This window comes from Chiloscyllium plagiosum, unplaced genomic scaffold (assembly GCF_037043375.1).
Source record: "Chiloscyllium plagiosum isolate Xiang-an unplaced genomic scaffold, Cpla_swu_hap1 HiC_scaffold_13, whole genome shotgun sequence".
NCBI lineage: Eukaryota > Metazoa > Chordata > Chondrichthyes > Orectolobiformes > Hemiscylliidae > Chiloscyllium > Chiloscyllium plagiosum.
Genome location: NW_028270151.1, coordinates 56,215,392 through 56,229,429, shown reverse-complemented (window position 1 = coordinate 56,229,429; position 14,038 = coordinate 56,215,392).

Here is a 14,038-nt window from a genome sequence, read left to right as displayed (position 1 = left end):
AATCGATTCCATTTAGGTAGTAATCTGCCTTCCTGTTCTTGCCACCAAAGTGGATAACCATACATTTATCCACATTAAACTGCATCTGCCATGCATCTGACCACTCACCTAACTTGTCCAGGTCACCCTGTAATCTCCTAACATCCTCATCACATTTCACCCTGCCACCCAGCTTAGTATCATCAGGAAATTTGCTAATGTTATTGCTAATACCATCTTCTATATCATTAACATATATTGTAAAAAGCTGTGGTCCTAGCACTGATCCCTGTGGTACCCCACTGGTCACTGCCTGCCATTCCAAAACGGAGCCGTTTATCACTACTCTTTGTTTCCTCTCAGCCAACCAACTTTCAATCCAAGTTACTTTGCCCCCAATACCATGCGCCCTAATTTTGCTCACTAACCTCCTATGTGGGACTTTATCAAAAGCTTTCTGAAAGTCCAGGTACACTACATCTACTGGATCTCCCTCGTCCATTTTCTGAGTTACCTCCTCAAAAAATTCCAGAAGATTAGTCAAGCATGATTTCCCCTTCATAAATCCATGCTGACTCTGACCTATCCTGTTACTACTATCCAGATGTGTCGTAATTTCATCCTTTATAATAGACTCCAGCATCTTTCCCGCCACTGAGGTCAGACTAACTGGTCTATAATTTCCTGTTTTCTCTCTCCCACCTTTCTTAAAAAGTGGGACAACATTAGCCACCCTCCAATCCGTAGGAACTGATCCCGAATCTATCGAACTCTGGAAAATAATCACCAACGCATCCACGATTTCTCGAGCCACCTCCTTCAGTATCCTGGGATGTAGACCATCAGGCCCCGGGGACTTATCAACCTTCAGACCTAACAGTCTCTCCAATACCAATTCCTGGCAAATATAAATTCCCTTAAGTTCAGGTCCTTCAGCCACTGTTACCTCAGGGAGATTGCTTGTGTCTTCCCCAGTGAACACAGATCTGAAGTACCAATTCAATTCTTCTGCCATTTATTTGTTCCCCGTAATATATTCCCCTGTTTCTGTCTTCAAGGGCCCAATTTTAGTCTTAACCATTTTTTTGCCTTTCACATACCTAAAAAAACTTTTACTATCCTCCTTTATATTATTGGCCAGTTTACCTTCGTACCTCATTTTTTCTCTGCGTATTTCCTTCTTAGTAATCCTCTGTTGTTCTTTAAAAGCTTCCCAGTCCTCCGTTTTCCCACTTATCTTTGCTATGTTATACTTTTTCTCTTTTAACTTTATATGTTTCTTAACTTCCCCTCATCAGCCACGGCCACCCATGCCTCCTCCTAGGATCTTTCTTCCTTTTTGGAATGAACTGATCCTGCAACTTCTGCATTATACACAGAAATATCTGCCATGTTCCTCCACTGTCATCCCTGCTAAAGTATTGCACCATTGAACTTTGGCCAGCTCCTCCTTCATAGCTCCATAGTTCCCTTTATTCAACAGAAATATTGTCACTTCCGATTGTACCCGCTCCCTCTTAAATTGCAGATTGAAGCTTAATGGATTATGGTCACTACTTCCCAATGGCTCCTTCACTTCGAGGTCCCTGACCAATTCTGGTTCGTTGCACAATACCAGATCCAGAATTGCCTTCTCCCTGTTAGGGTCCAGCACCAGCTGTTCTAAGAATCCATATTGGAGGCACTCCCCAAAGTCTCTTTCTTGAGGTCCAATACCATCCTGATTCTCCCAGTCTACCTGCATGTTGAAATCCCCCATAACAACTGTAGTAACATCTTTGCGACAGGCCAATTTCAGCTCCTGATTTAACTTACATTCGACATCCAGACTACTGTTTGGGGGCCTGTAGATAACTCCCAAGAGGGTCTTTTTACCCTTAGAATTTCTCAGCTCTATCCACGTTGAAACTTTATTGCTGGAACAGCACAGCAGGTCAGGCAGCATCCAGGGAACAGGAGATTCGACGTTTCGGGCACAGGCCCTTCTTTCGGCCTGTGCCCGAAACGTCGAATCTCCTGTTCCCTGGATGCTGCCTGACCTGCTGTGCTGTTCCAGCAATAAAGTTTCAACTTTGATCTCCAGCATCTGCAGACCTCACTTTCTCCTCCAGCTCTATCCACACTGACTCTACATCCCCTGATTCTAGGTCCCCCCGCGCAAGGGACTGAACATCATCCCTTACCAACATGGCCACCCCATCCCCTCTGCCCGTCAGTCTGTCCTTACGATATCACATGTAGCCTTGAATATTCATTTCCCAGGCCCTGTCCACTTGAAGCCACGTCTCCGTTATCCCCACAATATCGTATCTGCCAACTTCCAAAAGAGCCTCAAGCTCATCCACCTTATTTCTAATGCTTGGTTCAGGAAGTAAAACAATGTGGTGTAAGGGGTAACTTACTGGTATATTAGAGAGAAAAATGCCATGCTTGCAGGAAATAGAGAGCATTTATAAATTGGGTGTTTGCTGGGGTCTCAACATTTTACAATTCAAATACATTACTCAGATGAGGGAAGTGAAGGTATTGTAGCTACATTAGCAGATCATACAAAGAAACTATGTTGTGAAGATGATGTGAGGATGAAGACCAACTTAGATAGGTTGAATGAATGGTAAACATTCGGTAGATGGTGTATAATGTTGGGAAATGTGAAGTCATTCAGTTTGGCAGGAAGAATAATAAAAAGAGTATAATGTTAATAGAAAACAACTCTAGAGAGATCTCAGTATTGTTGAAAAAGACACATTTTGTCTGTGTTTTTGATCTTGCACTTATTGAGACAATTCCATGAATACCAGCAAATGAGAGAACCAACATTTGTAATGAATAGGAGAGTGATGATTGGTCGAAAAGTGAACTGTGTTTTGTGGAGCTGTTGCCATGGTGATTGCATTAGTTAATGATGATTGACAGTTTAGATTTGAAACCAGTCAGGTTGACTCTAATTGTTCAGGACATTGTGCTGAGAAATGTACCAACGAATAGCTGTCACCTGTTTGGTTGAGTTGAACTAAGTGCAGTGCATAACAATTTTAACTCTGTCCACAAAGAGGAGGGCACTGTGTATTAATATATATCTATATATATATAGCTTCCAAGTACATGTGAGTGCAACACACTGCAAGCCTGGCTGTCAATTTTAAATTGGTTATCAGCATACTTTGTGGTTGAAGTACCTATTGAATCTTCATTCAGTGTATCATACAGCAGATAAAAAAATGCTGAATTGATAGCTATGTTTCATGACTGTGAAAGCCTAATTCTGTTCTGTAGCAATAAAACTGCCACTATCAGACCACTCAATTCTAACCTCATTGAAAACCTTGTATATTGTCAAATGATGTGGAGGTGCCAGTGTTGCACTGGGATGGACAAAGTCAGAAGTCACACAACACTAGGTTATAGTCCAACAGGTTTATTTGAAATCACAAGCTTTCAGTGCATCTGATGAAGAAGCAGCACTTCGAAAGCTTGTGATTTCAAATAAACCTGTTGGAGTATAAAGCGGTGTCATGTGACTTCTGACATTGTCATATAGTTGAGGCAATGGCAAGGTCTGTACCTGGACTGCTATCCTAATGAATTATTCTGCCTGAGTGAGAGTATTCTTACTCAATATATTTTGATCCTGTGATTTGATACTCCAGATATTGCTGATTCATGCCTTCTAGGTTATTTTTCATGCTTCTTTGAACCTAACAGCTTTCTAGATGAATAATCAATGTGTTTTGAGGTACTTTCCTTGCCTTTGGAATCTTCTTATTTCAACTGTGTTCTTTGTATCCTGCCTTAGCTTCACATTTTGGCTCGGGAGTTTTTTTTTCCCAATAGATTCAACTATAATTTAACTTATGCTGTTAGCTAATTCTTCTACATCGGGACAATGATCTGGGATATCTCAGACTGTGATTGCCTGCACATACAGTGTCCTTCAGGCTGCTTGCTCCTTATCACAAAATGATACTTTTCAACTTCTTATACACTTTGACACTGCTTTATTCACATGTACACAGGATGTCAAATACAGCTTTCTGGTATAGCGTCTAAGCCCTCTCTTTTCAAATCTTCATTCTTTACTGGTATCTTCTCTGGAGTTGCAGAATCATTTAATTTTTCACGTTTTGCATGAACCTCATTATCTGACACCTGGGAATATTTATTTTCGTATGTTGCTGTGTTCTTTGTCAATAATTTGAAACTGTTCTTCTGTGACCTTCTCTTGTGCTTGGGAAAGCTGTCCTGATTGACACAAATGGTTTTGTTTCCCCCTCTGTAATTGATTGAAACCTACATTGTGCATTATTATGAAGTATTTTCATAATTCATGAATTGTTTTACTGGAATTATCAATCACTGTGTCTTGTCAGTTTAGTTTTCACCAGTCCATGGTGCATGTTGTAACATTTATTATAATATAGCAGAAGGCATAACATGCCTCATTCTCCCTTGCTGAGATAGTAGATGTTCATAATTCCAACAAATGCCTGGCTGAGTATTTCACAGACTCTAGAGCTTCAGAATTGATTGCTGTCCTTGCACTGGCAGTCATAAAATGCTCTTCTCACTATTTAACTGCATAAAGTGCGTCACTGCATCAGTAATAGGTACTAATGAAATTCATTGTTCTTTTTATATAAATAATTTTTTCTGCACTACATCTTTTAAAGATTTGGCAAGCATAGAGAAATAGAATTGCTATTTTCTGAGCAGAAATATCTGAGAGTTTGTGAAAGCCCTTGGGCCAGAATGTGCTAATTACAAGATATTTTAGTAGAACATTTGCAGTTGATTGTTTTGTTTTGAGATTATGCTAAAAATCACCTGTATGTTACCAAATGCAAAATTTTCCATGTGGCAATGCAATTGGCCAATGTATTATGAAGTAATATTAAACAAAATAAATATATCATTTGTTATATTTTAAGAATATTTGGTTAATACAACTGAAAATAGATTAAGCATAAAAATAAACATTTTAATCATAGTGTTAATCTGTCATGAGCAACCTGATTTGTTACTGAAAACTGCTTTAAAACATTTGCTCGTGACATTGAAGTGCGATGGATCAGTTTCTTAGTACATTTTTTTAAAAGTTGCGTTCAAAAGTTTTTAATAGATTTGTATTAGTGTCCTTCCACACAAAAGGACAAGAATATCTTTTTGAAAACTTATCAAAAATATGCAAATGAGCACAAATAATGATTAATTCAATCTAAGGCCGTAGTCAGATTTGGGGGTAGAGTTGACTTCTCGTGCAGTGGATCTTTTCTACTCATACCTATGATGTAGTTGTTGCTAGCTAGTCAAATGTCAGTTGAGAAGGTGACATTGAGCTGCAGTTTATGGACTGTAGAGATACTCACGGAGATGCTAAGAGAACAAAATCGAGGATTTTAACTTAGTAGCAATGAAGAGATAATGATATAGTTCTTGGTTAGGATATTGTGTAGCATGGAGGGGAATTTGTAGTTTGTAGTGTTTTCATGCACTTGCTCTTGTCCTTCTAGGTTGTAGAGATTGCAAGTTTGAAATAGGCTGTTGAGGGAGAGTTACTGTAGTGCATATTGTCAATGGTGCACACTGCTGTCTCTGTACATCAGTGATTAAGTGAGTGAATGATGAATGTGAAGGATATAGCACATTCAAGTAGGTTGTTTCGTCCTTAGTAGTTTTGAACTTTGTGGAGGTTGTTGAAGCTGCTTTTATCCAGACAACTGTGGAGTATTTCCTTCTGTGAATCTTGGTACTGTTTCAATCCATACTGAAACCTGAAAATATTTAGCAAAGGCAAAAATGGACAAAGCTTTCTCCTTCCACCTTCAATATCTATTATTGCTCAAGTCCAGATGAATCAAGTATCTCTGTCAGATCTTGATGGGACGCTTAGTTTAAGTTCTCCATGTACTAAAGAAATAATTATTTTGCTACTGACCCCATTGGCTTACCAAGATGGAAAATAAATTGAATCTGTCATGAAGAGAAGTGAATTTGGATGATTGCCTCTTAAATGCAAAGATGAACTGCCAACCAAATACTATTCATTCCTGACTGAATTATTGTCTATTTTGTAAGTAGAGATGGACAGTGTCATGAAGTGTTACCCTTAATATTGTGCTCAAGTCTATACTGTGAGAGAAATCCACAATCTTCTGACTAAAAAGCAGGACTGAGACCTTTGATTCCCGGCGGGCACCAAACACATAAAGTAGAGCAGACTGTAGGCATTCCCAAGTCTAAATTTAGCTGCCTGCATAAATCTAGTGGCATCTAATAAGAAGCTCAAGACTTATGAGGTAGCTATTGATGTTGTGCAATTGTACAAGATGGGATTTATAGATCCAACCGCCTTTGTTTATATTGCTATTTGCATTTTATTAAATTCAATCCTAACAATTCAAAAGCAATGTAATAGAATAATAAACTGAAATATTTCATGGTTTGTTTCATGAGAGGCACCAATAAAAACAGTGGAATATAAACCAAAGAGTGGGGGGGCAATGTGAAGACACCATTAATGATGCTATATTTCCTCAAAAGAAATAAGTCATGATGTCATGGTGCAGCAGACAGGTAGTTTCTGTTTCTAATCCTGAACAGTGGTTTCCATGTGATATGTGGGTATGAAGTGTGCTGCAAAAATTTCAAGGTGTAGCATCATTTATCTGAGTCGAAAGTGTGACGCTGGAAAGACAAAGCAGGTCAAGCAGCATCCAAGGAGCAGGAGAATCGATGTTTCGGGCATAAGGTCTATTTATGTCCAGCATCTGCAGTCCTCACTTTCTCCTCATTTATCTGAGTGTCAAGGCATTGTCTATGCTTTTGACCTTCTCTGGAGTCTCAGGGCATATTAATGAAGGCAGTACCTGCTGACATTTATCATTGTACACGTGCAGGTGAAGGGAGATCTGTTTGCAATTCCACTGTGTGCCACGGAATTGTTTGTTACATTGAAGTGCATCTTGATACTAAAATGCTTGAGAATCACTGGTTAAATTAAGGCTGGGAAGTTATAGGTGCTATGTTTATTTTATGTCTGAATTAGTTTTAAAAAATGTTAACATCACAATGCATAATTATTCAGACCTGATTCCTTGCACAAACCATTGTGGAAATCATTGTCTTTTGTGTCAAACCCTCCTTCAGGCAGAGAACTGACAAAGTTGTCATGAGAAAGATATAACAGTATGAAATAATGAGTTAAGTGTATTTAACTCAAAAGGTATTTATTAAGTGCATGAATCAAACTCAACCAGGATTAGATCCATTCTCCAGACATCATCCATGAGCTATGAAAGCAACTGCAGAGGCAAAACTGCACATATGTAATAATTTGTTCAAAAAAAAGTGTAATGCCAGATTTTTGATGGATAGCTAATCTAATACCAATATTTAAGGAATTACAGACCAGTCATTTTAAGATCTGCTCTAGAAGAAATAATGTAATATTTACTAAGCTAGAGAATAGAAGAACATGCTGAAGCCAAAATCATAAATTGATCAGTTACATGGATTTCAAAGAAAAAAAATCTTGCTTGACTAGTCTCTGAATTTTCTGAAGTGGCAGAAAGAGTTGAATTTGGACTTGCAGTATTTGAGGTTTTTTTTGAAAAGCCTTCAAAAACAGGCACCATAATAGACAAATAAATAAAGTCAGAGAACGTTTTGTCATGGGACAAGGTGGCAGAATAATTTGGCTACCTGGCTTCAAGATAGGTTCTGACGAAGAATCATCAAAATGTTAATTTTGCTTTCTTCACACAGATGTTGTCAAACCTGCTGGGAGCATCACTAGCAAATTCTGTTTTGAGTTCAAGTCTCTAGCACGCAGTATTTATTTTATTCAAGATGTGGTGCTGAGAGTGGGAGTAAAGTAAATATTCAAAATGGCACATGATGTTGCACTGGAATCTTCTGAGCCCCTCATGGGTTGCCTAATCACAGAACCAGTGAACTTACCATTTTCTCATCTCACCCAAGTCGTTTTTTTGAATCTTGACTCAAATGCTTAGTTGCTTACTAATTTCTAGAATCTTCTCTGAGTTTGTTCTAACAGTATAGAGCCATCTAACTGTTATGTATCCTTACTAAATCTTTTACACAGAATTTTAGGTGATTCAGCTATATTCCCATTAGTACAGCTGACTATTATCCTCCTAACTTGGAGTTATCTGTCTCCTTCTCCAACTCACTGGGCTGAATCACAGATTCTTTTGGCTAATTATAGTTGCATCCAGGTTTTTGGAAGGTTTCTTGCCAGGAGGAATAACGAATTATCTCATCCTATTTCAACAAACTGGTCTTATTAATTGACTTCTATGTCTTATGCTGTCTGTAACAAATGATTTCCAACTTATCATGTGTCATTCCCAGAGCAACTCACCACTCAGCAGATATCTGCTGAAATGCTGGCATCCATTATATCTGCTCCATCTTTGAAATGCCACTGGTCAAACACTGTCAGTCTGGAGCTGTCCTGCATGGTTTCTGACATTTATCCTACGTGTAACAGATAGGGAGAATTCAACACCCTGCTCTGTGGGTGGAATCTATGCTCGGGTGACATAGATTCCCCTAGGAATCAGCAGTAGAGGAAATGACACCAGACCATGCCATCCTGAGCCAAGATTGCCACTCAGGTTAGAGCAGGAACAGGTTATTGACAGGCAATAAATGCTGGCCAGCCAGCAAGACTCATGTCTCAGCAGTAGAACAACAAGTCAGCAGCTGGAAACTAGATCCTCATCTCTCGACATTTTTAATGTCATTAATTTTGGAAATATCAAATGTAGCAAACCCCAAGAATTCTCTTGAATGTTAAAACATTGCCATTACATGAAACCAAACAAAAAAAAATTGGATTCTTCATAATTCAATTAATATTTAGGATTTGGGATGGCCGTCCTAAAAGATAAATGGAAACCAATTTATGAGCACTTGTTATAAGGGAATTTACTTGTAGAAAAATAATATAAAGTACCTGGAGAGATGCGACTGGACTGTTCATCACAGAGTTGGCACAGATGTAACAGGTTGATTGGCCTCTCTCTGTACTGTACTATTTTATGATTCTATGATTATTTACTAAGGACAAATCACTATTTAAATATTTATGACTGTGCAATTTTACCTGCATTTACTTCCAATATATGATGTAACTATTATTAAAGTCAACATTGAAGCTAATTTATTAATCTTAAATTATAATCATTCAAAGGTTTCCTTCTTATGCTGCTGTATGTTTACAATTAAAATACATAAAAGTATAATGTTTTGATTCATGTTTCTTATCATTTTTGTCTGTTACAAATTGCTGATACTAACGTTCTGATTTAGGATTTTCTTATAAATTATTCAAAAGGTCCTTTCAGGGGCTGTTGGGCCAAAAATTTCAAACTAGTTTGAAAATAAGAATGATATCTTCAGAACTAAATTTGCGATACATGGACTCTCAAGATGGAGGTTACTGGGGCTTGAAAGCTAAATGTGGTTTAAAGGCTGACAACTGAACATTCAGACCATATAATTAAGTGTTACATTTCTTTTAGATTGAAACAATGGAAACTGGAATGTTCAAGCTAAGATATTCTGTCATAAAATTAATTTATCCTAAGTATTTATGTTTACAATGGTAATTACTGACAACTTGTAATCAACTGTATTGCTGCTGAATTTATTTCATTATACACTCAATGCAAAGATACCAGTTATGAATTTGGACTCACACTATATTAGGTTTCTTTATGAGAAAGATATTTCTGTGGAAAAAGGCAAACAAAAGGCTAATCTTTCTTTACATATGCCATCATTCAGTACTATATATTGTTTTAATAGATTTGTACATTATAGCCCTTAATTAAGAACTGAGATTAGTAGACCAGCCTATCTTGCAGTCCTAGTTCAGATAAAATTAATCTCTGAAGGTCATGATCATTGCTGACAGTGCTCACACACTCTTTGGAGAGTTTAATAAGACATATGAAAATGTTAATATAGATACGTGGCACAAGTAGCCTCTTCTGGCACGATGGGATCACTCCATATGGGGCAGGATGTCTGTGTAATTCTCTGCCACAGAGTAGGGTTCTGAAGAAGGATTACACCCAAAACGTCAACTTCTCCACCTCCTGATGCTGCCTGGCTTGCTGTGTTCTTCCAGCCTCCTGCCTGTCTACTTTGAATTCCAGCATCTGCAGTACTTTTGTCTCCAATAGAGAGGGGTGAGGCCAAAATATTGAATGTTTTCAAAAAGGACTTCGATACAGTTCTTGAGCTAAATAGATCAAGAGTATGGGAGAAAATAGGATTGGGGTACTGAGATAAATGATCAGCCATTATCATATCGAATGACAGGGCAGATTCAAATGGACAAATGGCCTAATTCTGTTCCTATTTTCTATGTTTTTATGTCTGGTTTCAAGTCCCACCTGTCCTATCATCTTATGTGTAGATAGGCTGATATAAAAAAAATGCTTATAAGTGTGTTACGAACAGACTCATATTTTACTCTGATAAAATAGTTTGCAGTCAAAATGGAGACCTTTCATGGAATTAATTCAAACCATAGAAATGATATAACATAGAAGGGGGACATTCAACCCATCTTGTCCATGCTGGCCCAAAGACACCCAGCTGCTTTCTGCACCTGGCCATTGGCCCTGCAGCTTACAGCACTTAAGATGCAGATCCAAGTAGTTTTAAAAAGAGTTTCAGGTCATTGCCTCCACCACCAGCTTGGTTGGAGACAAAAAAAAAACTGCAGATGCTGGAATCCAAGGTTGACAAGCAGGAAGCTGGGAGAACACAGCAAGCCAGGCAAGATCAGGAGGTGGAAAAGTCAATGTTTCAGGTATAACCTCCTGATGCTGCCTGGCTTGCTGTGTTCTCCCAGCCTCCTGCTTGTCCACCACCAACTTCACCAGTGAATTCCAGGCACCCACCCCCTGCTGCATAAAAAAGCATTTTCCCGCACATCCTCTCTAATCCTTCTGCCACTTAGCTTGTATTTATGATCGCTGGGTTTTGAACTTTCTACTTCAGAAACAGGTTCCACCTGTCAACTCAATCTCTATCCCTCACAATTTTGTATATTACAATCCTGTCACCCCTTAGCCTTCTTTAGTGCAGAAAAACAACACCAACTTCTCCAACTGTCCTTGTAGCTACAATTCTCCAGCACTGTCAATATTTTAGTAAATCTTCTCTGCACTCCTTCAGACCAATCCTGTAATGTAGTACCCAGAACACCACACAACACTCCAGTCATGGCCTCACCTGTGATTCAAACAGTTTCATCATTATATCCTTACTTTTAGGACAAACAGGAAGACAGCTAACGATCCGCATCCATGAACATCAACTAGCCACGAAACGCCACGACCAGCTATCCTTAGTAGCCACACACGCAGGCGACAAGCAACATGAATTCGACTGATACAACACTACCATTATAGGGCAAGCCAAACAAAGAACAGCCAGGGAATTCCTAGAAGCATGGCACTCATCCACAAACTCCATCAATAAACACATCGACCTGGACCCAATATACCGGCCACTACAGCAGACAGCTGAAACTGACAACCGGAAGCGGCAGGGACAGGCCACTATAAATGCCGGAGGAAACACCACAGAAGCGCTTCACAGGAGGCTCCCAAGCACTGAAGATGTCATGTAGACAGGGGACGAAACGTTTGCAACAAAAACTTCCAGCTCGGCGAACAGAACCACAACAACGAGCACCCGAGCTACAAATCTTCACCCAAACTTTGAATCCTTACTTTTGTATTCTATACCTCTGCCAATGAGGGAGTGGATTCCAAATCTGCCTGTATTACTCCTTTTGTGGACATGTGCACATGCACGCCAAGATCTCTCACTTCATCTATCCTTCTGAGTGTATTCCTTTTTATTGTTTTAAATGCATTACCTCACACTTTTCAGCATTGAACTCCATCTGCCACTTTTCTGCCCACTCCACCAACCCATCCATTATATTTTGGAGCTCCCACAGCTGTCTTCTTCATTTTTGTGTCAGCTGCAAATTTCTCAGTTGTGCCTCCCATGTTCAAGTCCAAATTGTTAATGTATTTAACAAACAACAGTGGTCCCAACACTGAGCCCTGTGGAGCACCACTTAATAAAGCTTCTTCTGGGTCAATGAAAATGAAGACTTGCATTTATATAGCACTTTTCACAATCACCTGACAGTGATGATATTTTGCATAACTTTGCAGCTAATTGCATACTTTTTGAGGTGCAGTTATTATTGTACTGTAGGAAATGCAATAGCCAGCATATGCACAGGTAACAGGGTTGTAATAATCAGGCACTAATAATCTGTCTTTGAGATGGTTATTGAGAAATAAGCATTGCCCAGGACACTGGAGATTACTCATCTGCTCATCTTCAAAATGGTGTCCTAGTATCTTTTATATCCACTTCAATGCTTTTGCTTAAAGACGGTACACCAGTCAACCAGTACGGCACTGAGGAGGCAGCTTTGATATTTTAGTAATCAAATCCTGGAGTAAAGCTTCAAAGCACATCCTTCTGACATAACTGAGCCACAAATGAGCTATTAACTGACAGTGATGCACTTCTTTAATTGAGGACTGAGTGAAGGAGCCCAAGTAATAAAAAATATACAGGTATGAAAGTCATAGACCTGAGTAACACAATCACAGATTTGTACAGCATAGGAACAGGCCCTTTGGCCCACTATATTTATGACCAGCAACAAACATCAAACTACACAAATCCCAGCTTTATTCTCACCATTTATTTTCTTCTTGTCATTATATAATTTTATCCACATTGTAAATGCCTTTGTATACCACAACTTCGTTATGTAGAGTACGGCACCATGACATTATCTTTAAATTTATTTTTCTATAAGTTAATAGGCATGAAATCCTATCTGTTTGCATCTGAACATCAGAATTTACTGGTGTTGAAACTATTATAAATGACCCCCCCCCCCCCCCCCGCACCCTGTCCCAGATTTTTTTCTTGGTGATCAATTGGATATTAAATCCTAACTTTCATGAAAATAGATTTTGCAAAATAATTGTTCAGGAATGTATTCTGTTCAAATGCATCTCATATATCAAATGTTACCACTGTTTAATATGAATGCCAACAGCAAATATTTATTAGCAATGCTTATGCTCATTAGATAAAGCTCAAGGCAACATGGTACTTTGCAATTTTTTTTCAAAAAAAGGGTGTATTTCTTTTATTTATGTATTCACAAGAATTTCTGGTTAATTTCAGGATGTTTCATTATCCTATTGAATAGTTCAAATTCTTTTGAATAATTTGATTTTGGAAGACAGCAGACCAATCCTGGTTCAGTGAAGAATGCAGGAGGGAAATGCAGGAGGAGCACCACATATACCTAAAAATGTGGAGTCAACCTGGTGATGCTACAAACAGGACTACTTGCATGTCAAACAGCATAAACTGCAAGTGATAGACACAGCTAAGTGATCCCACAACCAATGGATCAGATCTAAATTCTGCAGTACCGCCACATTCAATTGTGAATAGTAGTGGACAATCAAAAGCTCATTCGGGGAGGCGACTGTACAAATATCTCCATCCTCAATGATGAAAGAGCTCAACATGTCAGTGAAAAAAGATCACGCTGAAGCATTCGCAATAATCTTCAGTCAAAAGTTCTGAGTGGATGATTCACCTTGGCCTCCTCCAGTGGTACCCAGCATTACAGAAAGCAATTTTCAGCCAACTCATGTGGTATCACAGCACAGTTGAAGGCACTGGATACCGTAAACATTATGGGCCCTGGCAACATTTTTGCAATAGTACTGAAGATTTCTGCTTAAGAATCTGCAGAATCTACCCGACAATGTGGAAAACTGCCCAGGTATGTTCTGTACATAAGAAGCAGTACATACGATCTGGCCAGTTATTGTTGCGTTGATCCACTCTCGATTATCTGTAAAATGATGGAAGGTGTCATCAACAGTGCTATCAAGTAGCATCTGTTCAGCAATAACCTGCTTAGTGACGCCCAGTTTGGGTTCCACCAGGGCCACTT